The sequence below is a fragment of the Lemur catta genome, chromosome 10 (assembly GCF_020740605.2).
Source record: "Lemur catta isolate mLemCat1 chromosome 10, mLemCat1.pri, whole genome shotgun sequence".
In the NCBI taxonomy this organism is placed as follows: Eukaryota; Metazoa; Chordata; class Mammalia; order Primates; family Lemuridae; genus Lemur; species Lemur catta.
The window spans coordinates 39,317,429-39,335,885 of record NC_059137.1 but is presented as its reverse complement, the minus strand read 5'-3'; positions in this window follow the sequence as shown (position 1 = coordinate 39,335,885).

Below are 18,457 nucleotides of genomic sequence, written 5' to 3'. Positions count from 1 at the left end.
ACTATGAGGCATCTGGAAGGCCATGAGAAGAAGAAACAATGGAATGACAAAAGCAACTCTATACATTTCACTTCATATTCTGCAGCACTTCTGAAACATGAGCAAAATAGCTTCCAACTTGAACCTGACAATTCTACATATGCTTGGAATTTTGCCTACTCCTCACTCCAAAATCACCCGTGTAGAGTAATAAAAAAGCAAATTTTTACCTTATCTTATTTCAGGAGTACTTCATTTAACATTCTCTTTATATAATCAAAGAAAGGAGGGAGGAAGGTTTACTGTGAAACTAATGAAGCTACAGTTTCTTTAGGAACATGGACCTCTGTGGGGAGCTGGAATAGGTAGAATGTTCTGGGTACAGTGGAAACCAGATTGCATTTAGGAAGCATTTCTATGTAACCATTTCTGGTATGTTGCCTAAGCAAATCTCAGAAAGAAAGTATCTATATTTCCAAGGCTGCTATTATTTATTTTCTCATTCTAAAACTGTATTTACTTTCATATTCAATTTTGTATTTTGAATTTATTATTTTTAATGGGGCTCTCCAACTTTGATATGATTTTGATCTCTTCAATCCTGAATCCTTTTTTTTTCCATAAAAAAAGATACTGAGAATCTCTGCTAAATCCACCACTAATATATAGAATACAACCCTTCTATTACTTGTCTACTGACAATACTAATGCTACCGAACCTCAAAACCCAGACACTTAGAACAATACAGACTTATTTAGCTCATGTGTCTGGAAAACAGTGATTTCATCTAGGTTTATTCACAAGTCTGGGGCTGGCTGACTGGAAGCTGAGCTAGGATATTTTTAGCTTGATGACTGGGGTGGCTTGGCTCTATTCTAGTTGTCTGTCATCCTCTGGTGGGCTACTCTGGGCATGTTCTTACAACAATGGCACAGAGAAAGGGTGAGAAGAAACGCACAAGCTTGTGCAAGCTTTCTCTGCAGTCCACCTGCTAACACGTCGTTCACCAAATCAAATCATATAGATGGTCTAACTGGGAATCAAGGGGACAAAAATGACTTCTTATAACTTTGGACAGTCCTTACCCTTTAAATATACATACTGAGATATTTGCTATTGAAATTATATGAGGTCTTGGATTTGTTTCAAAATAATAAGAAAAGAGGGAAATAGGTGGAGATAAGATGAAGCAAGACTGATCATGAGTTGATGAATTGTTGGGGAAAGGAGTATGGTGTCCATTCCACTATTCTCTATACTTTTGCAAACATTTGGGGGAGCTTTTATTAGCCATTTATTTCACTAAGTATAAAGGAGCTACTTTTAGTAATAATTTACTCTTTCAAGTAGAATAATTATGTTATCACATAATATATAATGGCTAGAGAAAAATGAATAGATATTACCTGATAAAATATTAATTAATTGTATAGAAAAGGACACATGTATTATTAATTATATACCTTTAAGGATATATTTATTTCTGGGTAATCACTACACATATTTATATATTAATAATCATTTATTAAGCACCATCTATGCACCAAGTATATGTCTGGTCTCTGGCCATAGAGAATGAAACAGATGAATGGGGCTTCTGATCTTAAGGTTTTCATAGGTGTATTGGTCTTCTATTATTGCTATAACAAATTATCACAGACTTGGTGGCTTCATCAATACAATTTTGTAAGTTAGAAGTCCAATTCTTCCCGGGGCTCAGTTGAGATGTTGGCAGGGCTGCAAGACTTTCTGAGAGCTCCAGGGGAGAATCAGTTTCCTTGCATTTTCTACCTTCTAGAGGCCACCCACATTCTTTGACGTGTGATCTCCTTGTTCCATCTTTGAAGGCAGCAATGTTGCATCCCTCTGTGCTTTTCTTTCATAGTCACCTTTCCCTTTTATGGACTATAGTTAGAAAAAGTTCTTCACTATTAAGGCTTCATGGGATTAGATTGGGTCTATCTGGACAATCTAGGATAATATCTCCATCTCAAGGTCCTTGTATTTAATCATATCTAGAAAGTCCCTTTAGCCATATTAGGTGACATATTCACAGGTTCCAGATTTTAGGATGAGGATATCTTTGGAAGGCCATTATTCTGCCTACCGCAAAAGGTAAATGGTGGGTAAAAGAAATTATTTAAGTAATTAAGCAAATAGACACTTCAGACACTGATATAAAATCTGAGTAGTGATACAACAGACAGCGACTTGCAAATTGTGTGTAAGCAATGGCCTCATGAAAGAAGGGCATTTAAATTGAGCGTGGAGCTCACCTTACAAAGTTCTATAGGCAGATAATTCCCAGCAAAGGTAAAGCTAATGTAAATGCCTCAAGGAGAAGAATAAAAGGAACATAAAGGGGCTGCATCCTAGAGAGCTAAAGGGAAAGTAGTATTTCATGAGGCTGGAGAGATAGGAAGAGTCCAGATTTATTGACTCATATGTTATTTGATTTACTCTGTTATAGGCTCCGAATTTTATATAAATTGCCAAAAACAAAAAAGTGAACAGAGGGCTTTAAGCAGAAAAAGAGTATAATCTGATTTATGTTTAAAAATGACATCTAGCTGCTTTGTGTTTAATCAACTGTTGCTGTCCATTCTCCACAGCACCTATCACAACCTTGGGTATTACAACCTAAATTAGTAAATTAATAAAAAGTATAATAATATTTAACAATATATTTGCTTTACTAATTAATTCATTTAGGAAAGTTGAAAAAATATCTAGTATGAGATTTTGGAATGGATACTGGATAAGCAAAATTGGATAAACTATTATTTATTTCAAATAAATACTGCATGCATCCCTTAGCAGTGATAATTCTTATATTTGTCCTTTATCTCATAGGTTCAAATAGTAATAAAAACAAAGTATTTACATATATTTTTAACAAATGCCAGTGTCTGGGGTACACTATAATATTTTTAAAGCTAAGGAAGAAAATAAATTATATTAAAATGATTAAAACCAGTGCTACTGCTTAAATTTATAGGAAGACTTTAACAGTTTCACAAGGTTTATTTCCTACATAGGTAAAAATCCATAGAATTGGCAGGAAATAGATGAAAGAAGTAAAATCTTATCAGCTATTTATGCTATTTTGATGAATGGGAGAGAATGTTTATGTTATAGACTGTGCTAAACAGATGAGCTGTGTTGTTTTCTGTTGTAATATATTCTACTTAAAAGATAAGTCTGTGAGCAGTTATATAATTAGGAGTGGTTTAGGTGGTAAATATTTGCACACATTAGGAGATGGTGGACAGAGGGAAACCGAAAAACAAAGAAACATAAAAACAAAGTTGAATACTGGTATGCATGAACCTCCACCCCCTCCCTGCTCATCCTATCAGAACCAGGGCGCCAAGTTCTTATTTTGGCAATGAAGGTTCTAAAATATACATACCTATATTCTGTCTGGCCTCCATGATACACATATGGCCAGGCCTATCACTCTGGTGAGGAGTTTTGGAAATTTGATAACATTGAATTAAAATTTATAATTTACCTTCTGAGAAATGAAATTACAGTAGAAATTTTTAAATTTTTATTTGCAGTATCAATACTTTTGATAAATTATTATATAATTATATAAAGGATAACTTTTAAAAATTCATAATAATATTGAAATTATATGTTTTAACATAATGTAAAAGTTATTTTTCCTTCTATTGAAGTCGTCAAGACGTGTATGTAATAAAGTTGTAATATATCTTTATAATCACACACCCTTAAGGCAAATTTTGGTATAATCTGTTGTTGACAACTAAAAGCAAAAACAACATGTCTTTTAACTACAAAGCCCCATCTTATTTGGACTGTGACTGTTTTCTGGTACAGTTCATACTCACTATACAACAGCTTTGGGATTAGCAGTTTCCTTCAATAACCCACATTCTAAACGAAGGTAATTCAATCGGAATGGACTTTCTTTTTGAATAAACTTGTAAAATTAAAATAACTAATTTATCATTTGGGGATAATACTTTTCTATAAAATTTCAAAAGAATCTATTATTGTATTTGCCTTCAGTCAATAAAGATATAACCGAAATTAAGACATTTTCCTTCACCCTCTACTCCAATGAACAAATAAGAAGAAGTCATACTCAGCAAACTGCTTTATTTTCCACTCCCTTTTAATAGCCTCTTACTTTTCTGAAGAACACAGAGAAGTAATAGAGCAATTAATCATATGATATTCTTATCCTGACAGCACTGGCCTCTTCTGACTATATTTATTGCTGTGCTGCCAAGCCTCTTTCTGCCACATCTTCCTGCTTGTCATAGTTTTCCCAGCAACTCTCCATGCTATCAATTATTTAGCACAAGTAGCATTATACATCCATTCAAGAATGATTATTTAGGAAGAGAAATCAATAAACAGAAGGTCCATTAAAACCCATACAATAATGAAAGATAACAGAACGATTAGAGCCTGCACTGCACCTTGTGCCAAAGGAGCTATCAAAAACCAGTTAGAGTTCACTTGCACTGGTAATATCATTTTTATATTTTTAACAGTAAAGTATCAACACTTGAAGGCTTCAACTTGCTAATAGATTTTTAGAGGGAATACAAGTTCATATTCCTATAAGAGAAACTCTGAAGTTGCAGATTTTGACAAACCACATGAGCAACAAAACCACAATTTATTAGCAATTTTCCTGGGTATAAGTTTCAGTGACTGAAATACTCTAAGAGGCCTTTTGGAGATGGTCTGTTCAGTTATAACTAGGGAGATTCCAGAAGGAATTAATATCTGGATGAAACTGAAATTTGTTGCGCAATCTCATAGTTATTTAAATAAATCTTAATCTCAAATTATTTTTCAAAGTATTGGACAGACACAATGAGACAGTCCTTAGGTTACCTAAGCAAGCCGTTTTCCTCCAGAGGCCACAGCGGAACACTTGGAGTCTTTCTAAGTGCCTGCATTCAGAACTATCTTTCAAGGAGCAGCCTCTAAAATATTGTTGCTCCTTTCCAGCACTGAAAGTCAGGTGTCCGTTCTGGCTAGTGCATTGATTGTGCAATTTATAGCATGACACTTAGCCAACAATTCAGCCTGCCCTAAATAGTCCAGCCAAGCAATGGAGTGGAAGGGAAGTACTGAATCATTTCCGACTCTGTAGAGGGCATATTTTGTAACTGAGACTTAGTACTCTTGAGATTCACATGGCTACTTATGTTCTTCATCCTTCATTTTATGTAAAGCTGATAAAAGATTGGAATGGCTGGTTTCACTCAGCAGGATCTCCCTTAAAGAAGGAAACTAGGCTTCGGACTGACGAGAGAATATCTGAGTGTCCATTACAAACTGATAAAAATTCATGTTTATATTCTAAAATAGTAAGGATCAGATTTCCTTTGAAATCATTCTTAAGTATGGGGAATTATAAACACTAGTATACACTATGTTTGAGTACACAAAGTCATTTTAGAATATACTGTCTGGACCAGATAATTGGTGATATTTCTATATTGGTTCTTTTTAATGTTTGTTCCAGTGGCATCTGTGATATTGCTTATAGCTCCATGTGATACCTGGATGGAATTAAACACAGCAGTACAAGTCCTTGCAATATGAGAAGCAAAAAAGGGAATGAGCAGTTTATGTTCTCAGAGCTCTGCAAATAATGATACCATGTCTTTATGAAAATAAATCTTTATCTCTATGTTGATATGTTCAGTAAAAATACATAAATAAGCCTCAATTTTCTGATCATATTGTATCAAAAGGCATAATTACAATTCAATGCTGTGTTTCTTTTATTTTTTTCTTTAACTTCACTTTATTTTTCTCCATATTAAGCAATAAATCATGTTCAATATAATAATGGAAAGAAAAAGATAAAGTCATTTACTTCCAGATAAGTCCCTCCAATGAAGGTATTTTACTTTTTATTTCCTAGAAATCTCATGTATAAAAAACAATGGGACTAAGAAGTCATGCTGATTACAAAAATAAAAAACAACAGCAGTAACATAACACTTTAACCACAAAACCATTTCTGACTTTGTGGTGTCAGCTAATACTTATTCTGTCTGGGTAATGTTCACATTTATATGAGTTTTTGAAAGATAAAGTTTCTTTTTCCCAGAGGATTTTATTAGAACTTAATGATTCAACCTGAATGCAGAAAACAGTAAAATCTGTGTGCTCTGGAAAGGCAGAGGCTGGAGACAATTTGAGGGGAGACATACTTAGTGAGACAGGTGAGTCCATGTCAGAGGCACCTCAACCCCTCCAAATACTCTTCTAAATACTGATTTCATATTCCCCTCAGAAAAACAAGATTGTTTTTTTCAAAAAAGGTACCCTGCTTTTCATGTCTGCATTTTGATAAAGAAAGTAGCCAAGAGAAATCATGAAAATTGCAAAGAATGACCATTGATTGTATTATTTTAGACAATAAAAATTTAAATGTTCTTTGCATCCAAATGTGTGCTACCATCTAATTTGTTAAATGAAATCAAGAACAGATTAATTTTTGCTCACAGATAGAGTGCAGTCATCCATGGTTTAGTCAGTTTAGTCTTAAGAAATTCAAATTAGCTTTATGCTGCATTCACTTCATCCCAGTTAAAATGGCTTTTATCCAAAAGACAGACAATAAGGAACGCTGGTGGGGACTGGAGAAAGAGGAACCCTCATACACTGTTGGTGGGAATGTAAATTAGTGCACTACATTGTTCACTATGGAGAACAATGTAGAGACTCCTCAAAAAACTAAATAGAGCTACCATATGACCTAATAATCCCATTGCTAGGTATATAGCCAAAAGAAAGGAAATCAGTGTATTGAAGAGGTATTTACACTTCCATGTTTATTGTGGCACTATTCACAATAGGCAAGATTTAAAGTCAACCTAAGTATCCATCAGTGGATGAATGGATAAAGAAAACATGGTTCATATATACAATGGAATATTATTCAGCCACAAAAAATGAAATCCTGTCATTTGCAACAACTTGGATGGAACTGGAGGACTCTATGTTAAATAAAATAAACCAAACACAGAAAGACACATCTCTCATGTTCTTGATCATATGCGAGAGCTAAATATTAAAAACAATAGATCTCATGGAGACAGAGTAGAATGATCATTATCAGAGGATGGAAAGGGAGGCATAAAGAGGGGATGGTTAATGAGTGCAAAAATATAGTTACAAAATTAGATGGAATGGATTTTTTATACATTTTTGTTTAAAAATGTGTATTATATTTTTATATTTATAGACATAATTGTTGTTGTAAAAAAAATCCAAACAATACAGAGGAATATAAAAGAAAACATTAAAGCACCTCCCTCAGGTTCACATTTTAAAAGATTTAAAATTTTAAAATTTTAAGCATTAACAGTAAGCTCTTTGGACAGTCCATTTTCCACACAGAGACCAGAATAATCTCTGAAATGTAGACAAATCCACATTACTTTCTTTGGTGGTAAAAGTCTTCTGTCTCTCTCCCTCTCTCTCTCTCTTTTTTTTGGACACAGGGTCTTACACTGTCACCCAAGCTAGGGAGAAGTGATGTGATCATAGCTCCCTGTAACCCCAAATTCCTTGGCTCAAGGGATTCTCCCACTCCCACCTCAGCTCCCAAGTAGCTAGGACTACAGGCATGAACCACGATGCCCAGCTAATTTTCTCATTTTTTTGTAGAGATGAGGTCTTGCTATGTTACCTGGGCTGGTCTCAAACTCCTGGCCTCAAGCAATCCTCCAGCCTCCCAAAATGCTGGGATTACAGGTCTGAGCCCCTGCTTCCAGCCCCATCTGCCTCTTAACAACAACACCTGAAGTGAAATCCATTTTTCTTAGGTTTTGGCCCATAAATACCCAAAGATTTTGTAATCTAATTCTGAATTTGTTCCCCAGCACTCTTTCCATGACTCACTAGGCTCAGAAGCTTGATATCTCTCTACTCCTTGAATACCAAGCTCATCTTCATCATAGAGTCTCTGTGGTGTGTTTGTCCAGCTGGCCTTTCCTTCAGCTGTAGCATGTTCTTTCTTGTCTCTTACCTCTCAGGTTAAACGGCACCTTGCCAGCAAGACCTCATCACACTGCCCACTCTAATACCCCCATGCTGTTCTACCCCTCACCCCATCATATCCTATCACACCATCCAGATTTCCTTTCTTCATTAATCTTATTTATCACTGTTGGAATTTATGCTGTATGTTTAAACAGGGATGTGTCTGTTTGTTCACCACCACATTATTGGTGATTAGAAACATCTGTAACACAATCATAGGATAAGTAGTGAGGGATGAACACATATTTGTTAAAAATTCAATTGGATAAGAAAATAAAAGTAGGAATATCATTTTGACTATGTAAATTTACATTATTGAAAAAGTTAAGGTAAATATTTAGATAAGATAGACAAGAGAATAAAATTGATACATGAGATAAATCTTAACACAAATTAATAAATGAGCATGTTTGGTAAATGGTATATAGAAAGCGGTAATAATAAAGTACATATTTATCAGGCTATGATATGCAGTGATAACAAACATTTCCCAAATCTCAGAGGCTTAAAAATAATAAAAGTTTACCTCTCATTCATGCTACATATTCCAGAGGTCCCTTGATCCACGCTGTCACTCAGGGATCCAGGCTGATGGAAGATCCCACATCTAATAACTTCACCAGCCTAGGACATGCAGCCTCCTAGTGGCTGTATTAAAGGACGACACCCTGAAGGCATCATGCTAACGCTTCAATGTTTTAATATAGAATAGACAAATGACATCTCTTCCCATTTGACAGGATGAGTCATCAGCCCTACCTTGAATCAAAAGGAGCAGTGAAAAGCTGAGTGTGCCCTCACGGTCTCTGCCAAAGGCATATGATGATATTCCTAATAGGATTAATATACAAAAAGGTAAGACTTCTGTATTTTAGAAAAGCACTCCCTATGTCTTATTCTATCTTTGGGTGGGAGGCTAAAAACAGTGAGATATATGATATAGATGTATACAATTTTTAAAAGTATTGTTTGAACTCTATAATCCAAAAACAATTGGATCAGTTAGTATCAAATAAAAGAATGGGCTCATCCTGTTCAATTGTAGTCAATAATTTTGATAGGATTTGCACTGCCATATGTTATCTACTGATAAAAATATCTGTTTAAAATTTTGAATTTATGGGTATTATTTCAGTTACTTCTAGAAGAAATATTAGTATTTTATGCATTAGTTTATAGTTGATTACAAGTATATTTTACCTCTCAAACAGAAAGTAACTATTTTACATGTCAAAGTATTGCTTTGCTCTGGTTTTCTGATAGTTGGAGAAGTGAATCTCATTCTACTTATTTTTAACTTCTCATTGCTTTTTATGATGCAATTTAAAATTTATTTATAGACTTTTTATAGGTCCTATAAAAGCTAATATACACTTCATTTTGTATTGCATGTTTTATGTGATGATTGTATATTATTAACCATTGTTTTCAGAGTAAAAATAAACAATAGAGGATTTCAAAGTGAATTAAGAGATCAGTAAATGTAAAGATTAACAATTATGGATACAATTTGGACATTTTGCAGAATATATTCATATATTCCACACATTTTTAAATGATTTGAAAATTTCTTTGAGTGTATTTTATTTAGATTGGTAAACTAATTGGTAGATTAGTCATTGCTTTTTTTGTTTTTTCTTGTCATCTCATTTTTATTGTATTAGTTTCAAATTATACATCATAATTTGAATACCTATATTTTCTATAAATGGATGTACCATTATTCTGCTGTCAAAGAAGGTGCTGCAATTACTCTGAATTAAATCAATCTTTGGGAAGGGAGAAATAGAAACAAATCAGTTAGAAAAGTTGGAAGGGAAACTGTGAAGGCTGTAACAAAGCCAGAAAAATGAGAAACTTGCCACAAAAGAAAAATGTTGATAATATGAGGAGCATCATGCAATATCAAAGGATGTTTTGCATGCAATTTAGCCTGAACATCAGGGTAAGACCTCAAGAAACCAGAATAAGAGCACCTGATTTTCCCAGAGATAAAGGTAGCTAAAAGAAAACAGATAATTTCATGTCTTGGGCATTTAGAGGATCAAGAATTAATTAAGAGTGGATTAAGAGGAAAACAAAGGTCAAAATCCTGAGCACACTGCAAATTTGAATTTAATAACTTATGCTTTGCAAATTACTTAACTATAGCACATGACCAAATATTTACCTATAGTGTAATACATCTACTTTTTCTGGCAAACTCATGCTACTAGTGTGTATGTATAAGGGAGGAAGAAAGAGGGAGGAATGGAAGAAGAGAAGGGGGAGAAGAGGGAGAGAGATGAAGAGAGGAGAAATGGCAGAGAGAGAGAGAGAGAGAGAGAGAGAGAGAGCGCTAGATTTTTATCTTCTGGGAATCCTAATTTGTTTGGTCTGTGGTCTTATTTGGAATGAAAGGCCCAGTGGCATTAATAATAATTGCCATTTTATTTAATCCTTTTTGCTTGGAATATTTCTAATTCTAAGGAACAAATAACAAACTGAATATTTGGAAGTGTATTCCTTGAAGCCCATGATCCTCTTTTTGATTGTGCACATAATTCAAGATTTTCGGGAAGGTAAATTTCTATTTAAACCAAAATGTAATGCTTGTAGAAACAGTGCAAAAGCATCTAATGTTGCAGAAGTGCACAAACTATTTTGATTCCACATACAGCTCTGAAGGGTTAACTTAAATTGACAGTATTGCTCCCTCCTAATAACTGGTCTGTGGATTAGTTTTCCATAAATATGTCATTGCTTTCAGCAGTTTAGCTTTGAATAATGTCTAGTTACATCAAAATCTTCTAGCTCAGAAACTTAAGATTGATGGCTTTTTCTTCACTTTTTAGTTCTTATATTCACTAAATTATGTCACACCTTCCTTTGAGAATTCTTTAGGACTCACATTGCACTCTCATTTACAAATGATATTTTAAATTTCTATGTTTACGCATTCCTTCAGAAGTGTTCTTTGATCTTTCTAATGTTCTTATTTCCATTCAACTCTGCTAATATTTCCTTAATATAATTCAGCAATTGCTATTTCTAAAAAAAAAAAAAAACATTATTACAAGACCCCACTGTTTCTCTTCTTGAGAGGAATATGCTATGAGTTCAGGTCTTGACACCATCACTATGATCAAGCTATTTAAACTTCTAAGAGCATCAGTTTTCTCAAACATTTCACAAAATTGGACTGAACGTCTGAATTCCCTTTCAGCATTACACACTATGGTACTATGATTTTATTGTCTACCAAATTAAACTTGAACTCTGACTTTCAAGTTTCTAATCAAATTAACTCATGTGAAATTTCCAATCTCATTTTTACTACAGCCCAACATCTATTCTCTGCCATATTTAAATTAGTCTCTTTCTCTGAGTCAACTCAATGTTTAATCTGTCCCATTTGTCTTTGGTAATGTTATGACCTTTATCAGAATGCTTCCATCGTATCTCCAAATTTTCTTTCCAGAAAAAATTTGCACTGGATATTTTCTATTATTAAAATTTAAATTAATAAAGAATTTTATATCATTAAAATACTTTGTTTTTGTTTATTTTCTATTATTAAAATGTTAAGTAATGAAGTATTTAAATATACCTCATCTTCTCTTGAAGAACATTCTCCACTTTTAATCCTGTATTGCACTATCTTATGTTTTTGGAATTATGAGGTAAATCATACACATTAGAAATTAAATATATACAGTATACTACTTCCCTAAGTAGTTTCTTTGTAAATTGAAATGTCATTTGGTACTTGCCCTTACATCTTCTCTTTCTCGTATGTTGAGGAAATGTATTGGTGGCTCTGATTTTCTAATACTTTTACTAAAAACTGCATGTAAATGACACTGGAGGCTTTTAGCATATCTATTAAGTGTTAATTTTAATAGTTTCATTGATGTTTTGCATTTAAAGCATTTTAGTGTATTATTTTAATATCCCCGGGTAGATCTTCCTTATAGTGAAAAAGCAGTTCTGCTAGTGTTTTAAGAATTATATGTTTGTGCTATATTCTCTCGTGCCATGTGATGCACACCCATCAATTTATTTTTATTGCTAGTTAAGTTATCTTCCTTGCCTGAATGTAAGATCAACAAGGCACTCACTAAAATATAGATGCCTGAATGTGGTTTTCCTGATAAGTATAGAAGCACAGCAGAGATATTTTCAGAAATTGTTATTTGACATTTGATATTATATATTCTAAATGTCCAAATAAGGCTAGACACTAAATCCTTAGCCTGCCTTATTTTGTCCTCTCACCTAATTAGTGTAACTTGTGACTTTGTCATTCTAGTATCTTGTGCTCTAAAATATGTTATACATCTATCAATTAAAAAGTATTTGTTGTTTTTGTTGTTTTGTTTTGATTGTTTAAGTTTAGAGAAAATCTTTTTTTTTTTTTTTTGAAACAGAGTCTCACTTTGTTGCCTGGGCTAGAGTGAGTGCTGTGGCGTCAGCCTAGCTCACAGCAACCTCAAACTCCTGGGCTTAAACGATCCTACTGCCTCAGCCTCCTGAGAGGCTGGGACTATAGGCATGCGCCACCATGCCCAGCTAATTATTTCTATATATATTTTTAGTTGTCCAGATAATTTATTTCTATTTTTAGTAGAGACGGGATCTCGCTCAGGCTGGTCTCGAACTCCTGACCTCCAGTGATCCACCCGCCTCGGCCTCCCAGTAGAGAAAATCTTTTAACCTAATTTTTGGTTAAGTGGAAGGGCAAGGGAATCCAATCAATCATTATGTGTTTCCAGTTTTGAATCATAGTTTTTGTACTTGAGATATTTACTTCAAATTTCATGTGTGCTCTGATATAAAAAGCTTAAAAGTGGTTAATGGAAAGAATTAAAGGCAATCAAAATTTAAACATTATAACTGAGTGGCATGTCTGCATTTCAATCATTTAGCTCAAAATATCTTTAATTATTAAGAAACTCTCAAATGTTAGATTATATAATATTAGTTAATTACTAAATGAATTATGGTTAGATATGAATTCTGATTCTTTTTAAATAAATCCTTTTAAATATTAATAGCTAGTTAGGCCAACATGTCATATGTGGATATGTGGCTGTGTGAACCTGGATTTTTTTTTATTCACTAATGTCATTATTTTCTCAAGCATTTTTAATAACTACAACATTAAATTATGGTTGTACCATAACTTATCTAATAAGTTCCTATGGAAAAGACTGGTTGTTTCTCAATTTTTAATCTTATAAACAATGCTGCAATGAATAATTATATGCACATGTCTTTGTGTGCCATTAATTTTTGCCTTATTAAAATACTCAATGTGGGCTTGATGGGTTAAGGAAACATCCAATTAAAATAGGACTAGATAATTAGGACTGCTTTATTTTACCTACTCACAAAATGGCACTTTGATCTTTTATCTTATGATGAAAAATATGTACAAAATTCATTACTAAATTCTTGTTGTATCTTTAAAGAAGACACATTATTTCTAGTTCTCAATGAGTAATACTTGATATGGTATTTGTGTATGTATATGTGTATATATATGTGTGCATACATGTATTTGTGAAGATAATCTCTTTTATGTAATGGTGATCATCATAATAGCTTAACTTCATCAGGCACAATCATTGTAATATGCCAGGCAAGGCTCTAAGCATTTTTGTACTGTATTATTATACAAATACAAAATGGAGAAGCACAGTAATAACTTGCCAAAGATCATGGTTATTAATTTATATAACTAGATTTCTACCAGTTACTAAGCTGTCACATTTAAAAGTTATATAGACAAGAAACCCATTATCAAAGTAAGAATGACTTTTGATCAGTCTTCTACAAAAAAAGAAGTATCTGCTGCAGTCCTGAATTATGGATTGACATAATCTATTCCTTTCTGAAGATGCAAATTATTGTTATTTCTAGAAAAGCAGTGAGGAATGGCAGACAAACATAACATGTACAAAACTTATCAAAAAGAAAATTTCCTGGTATGGAAAATAAAATTGTGTTGTAAACAATATAGGTAATAGCATGGTTTATAATTTCAGATCCAGTCTTTGCTCTAAGGAATATTAACCATGAGTCATCATTTCTCCTATATAGAGTATATATATTATATATATATAAAATATAGGTACTATATATATGCATCCTATATTAGAAAGAAAACTGAAATGTATTCAGTTTAGCTACTTTAACATCTGCTGCTTTATTTAACTTCATTTCAACACAATGATGAGAGTATGGATCACTAAAGCTTTCATAGTGCTAAAAAAGCAAAATGTCTATGATTGTGTATTTAATAATTGTTAGACTAACATTCAAATCTAGTTATAGAATGCATGAGTTAGAAACAATATCAGATATTCGGTAATCATTTGGAAATAGGTAAATAAAACCTGTCTTCTATAAGTGAATTTTATCAAATATAGACACATCAGGGATTATTGTCTAGGAACACCTCACTGTTGTAATAGGAGGTTATAGATTGAAAAAGAAATACATAATTAATGAGCACAGCAAATTGTGTTGGATGAGAGAGAACAATGATTGTGACAAGTCTTTTGTAATGAACCTAGATATCGTGTCAACTTCCTCATGTTTTGAATGAAGTATTACTATCACTCTATATTTACCTACCTCTTCTTTTATTGCAATATACCAAGCAAGGTCATCATCATTAATAATTTTTCCAAATTCATTCACACCAGGAGAGAAGTTCACTTCATGGGAATGTAAGCATCCTCATAACCGAAAAGACCCATGGCTCTTTTATTATTAATAAGAAACAATTAATTGCTATCAATTGATTTATGATGAATTTAGCCCCCAAAGTCATTTTGTTCTTTGGTGTTGCTACAATGTATAGTTTTTAGACTAGTAAGGTAATCATAATCTCCAAGATAAATTGTCTTTGAAGCCAGCCAGCATACTTTCTTTTGTCAGAAATGCTTTGCGCCATGTGTCATGTCTTTTTCCCTTTCAAAAATTTGAATATAACATGGACAATAATGACAGCTGCCATTATACTTGGAGAGAAATTATATAGTTTAAATATTTTGTGAATTTCTTTGAAGAGAAATAACAACTATGAAAATAGATTTTCTTTAAATAATATATAAATTTATATATCAATTTATCCCAGGGAAAACATCCATTAACATGGTAAAAGCTTTTTACTTATTTATTTATCTATTTATTGTAGTTTAATTCAAAACCATTCTTTAACTACCGCAGCTCCTCATTTCCCTTGTTCAGCTTAATTGTCTGACAAATCACTGTTGTTAAATACAATTAAAACATAGGACAAGATCCAGACAATCTTAAAGCTTCATTAAATCCCACATTCACATTTGATGTACAAAGAAGTAAATGTAGAGAAGGTTTATTTATTTATTTTTTACAATTACTAAGTGTGGGAGACATCCAGTACTATATGGGAGAAGAAATAAATTAAAATTCCTCTGCATCATAAGAAAGTAGATGTCCATAGTGAGTGTATAACTGAATGAAATTATTTCTGAGCTTTTCATTTACATGACATAGCAAGTTCTTAAACTCTGCATGTGGGGCACATTTTAAAACTGTTTTTGGCCTATAAATCCATGGGAATCCTCTACCACCCCCAAACTTTTACCTGAAAATGAAAGAATGCAGATCTAAGATCAAAGGTATGAATTTTACATTCGCAATTATGCACTTTGGATGCAGTCAATGAAGCAATTCATTCTTGCCTTCAGAGAAACTAGACTATACATTTATCTTAACATATGATAGAGGAGGTTCTTTCCTTTTGTTTTCATTTTTTCCCCATGCTGATTTGGTTTTTCAAATCCTTTAATTCTGAGAAGATTGAATTTCTGAAAATAAAAATATAATATGGATAAACAGAAAGCAGGGAAGAAGATGAAAAGGCCATCTATGCCAAGATTACTCCTTTTCTGGGCAGACCAGGGATAATATGTATATTTTTAATCAGATTTTTTTTAACCTATGCTGTTTTCCAATCCTCCTCTTTCCAAACAACTAGAAAATCTTTTCAAGATTGATTATCTATGTATTTATTAAAGGAAGGCCCACTCTTTGGGTCTTTAAGTGAGAAACACTCTTTGAGAGATGTAGAAGTAAATGAGACTTGATCTCTGATCTTAAGATTTTTAATACAGAAACATAAAGTAAAATCAATATAACACTTTAAAGAAGTGATGAAAATTTACCTTAGGAGTACAATGTATACTATTTGGGTGATGGGTACACTAAAAGCCCAGTCTTCACCACTATACAATATATACATGTAACAGAATTCAACTTGTACTCCCTAAATCTATTAAAATAAAAAAAAGAAAAGAAAAAGGAAGGGATGAAATAGATGCCAAAGCATGTGCTATGAGGGTACTAACTGAACTGGGAGCTACTGTTTTGGCTCGGTGGAACAGGAAATAATTCTCATCGGCAAGACATCCTGAGCAGGATTTCAGTTTCCAGGGAAGAACAAGAGGAAGAATTATTTCCCAGAATTAGAGACTAGCATAAGGAAAATATTTTTGAATTTTTTCTTCATGTATTGAACAAGTTTTTGGAGTCAAGGATTGTTCATGATCTATTTTATCTGATACTTTATGTATTAATACATTGACTCACTTATTCCTTACATCTTCTCCAGAAGTTAGCTATCTTTATCTCTCCACTCTACAAAAATATGAAAGCCCCATTTGTTCTTAAGTACATTGTCAATCACCAACTAACACTGGCTAACTAATGTAAGACTAGTGATCTCCCCAAAGAAACAGAAGTCATTCTATAATAAAGACATCTGCACTCCAATGTTTATGGTAGCACAATTCACTATAGCAAGGATATGGAAACAATCCAAGTGCCGGTCAATCCCTGAGTGGATTAATAAAATATGGTATATGTATACAATGGACTACTACTCAATTATAAGAAACAATGGTGATCTAGCACCTCGTATATTTTCCTGGATAGAGTTTGAGCCATTCTTGTGATAACAGTGAGGTGTCACAAGAATGGAAGAATAGGCACCACTTGTACTCACCATCAAACCGGCACTGACTGATCAACACTAAGGTGCTCACACAGTAGTAATATTCTTTGGGAGTAGAGGGGTTAGGGGTGGGTAAACTCACAACTAATGGACTCGATGAGCATTGTAGTGGGGGAAAGGGCGCATCTCAAATCATGGTTGGGATGTGGCAAAGTCATAACATGTAACCAAAATGTTTGTACCCCCATAATTTACTGAAAGAAAAAAAAAAAAGAAAAACAGATCTACCTCCAAAATCCAACTTCCAAAACTCACACTGTCTCCCAAAACTGAGAACTTTCAAGATGGTACTGTGGGGATTATTTGCTTATCTCTTGTGGAGGTAAAGATCACAAGGGCATTTAAAGTACAAGTGATCATGAAAGTGTAGGTCATGTGGATGAGAGAAATCCACTGAGAAGATATAACTGTATTATTCAGAAAAAAAAAGAGAATTTTGAGTCAGGTGCTAAAGTCCTTGTAGCTCAACATTGGTATGGCTTGGAGATTGCTGGATAATGTGAAAAAATGATGTGTAATAAAGGAAGAGATCATAATCCTGAATTTTTAACAAATTCAAAAGAAGAAGCCCTCCAGAAGAAATCTTCTTAAGCATTTGCCTTGAAATAGAAAATGAAATGCCAATTCCTTCTCCCTGGAGAGTTGGAGAACACAAGACTGAAAGGGGTAGTGGTACAGGGAGATGCACATTTTTCAGGTGAAACACTATAAAATTATATGCTTCTTCTATTTTGCTTCTTTCTATCTATTAAAAACCCATTTTCGAACAGCAAATAAAAGTAAAATTGTATTCTGTAAGATAGTTTAAATATATTTAAATATTTGTTAAAGCTTATATACTTCATGCTATTGCTAAGGGAGACTTTTAAGAGGGAAAGACTAATTAATATGAAACACATCATGATAGTTGACTCTTGCATTGTTATAATTATTTTTTGATGTGGAAAGATCCAAGGAATCTTGATTACTATTATTTTATCATGATTAATATTAGAATTACTTTTTGCATTATATGGAGGTATTTTCACATATATACACATATTCTTTTTCACCCATTAATGGTGACTATAGAAAGCAATATATGAAAACATAAAGCAAATAAAGCTAATTTTTGATGATTTGAAACATTTTCAAAGGCAATTTATTAAAACATTAACTATTGGTGAATCTACTACATTTAGTAACAAAAGGATTATTATTAATAATATATTATGTTGTTCAAGTCCATCATACAATCGAGGCTAGTCTAATTTCTTTCAAGATAGATTCTAACTTGATTTTAAGGATAATTTAAATGAGATAGGTATAACAATTTTATATGCTATTTAAAAAGTGGTTGGTATGTTTTTTATGTGACAATATATAAGTTAATAGTTTTAGTA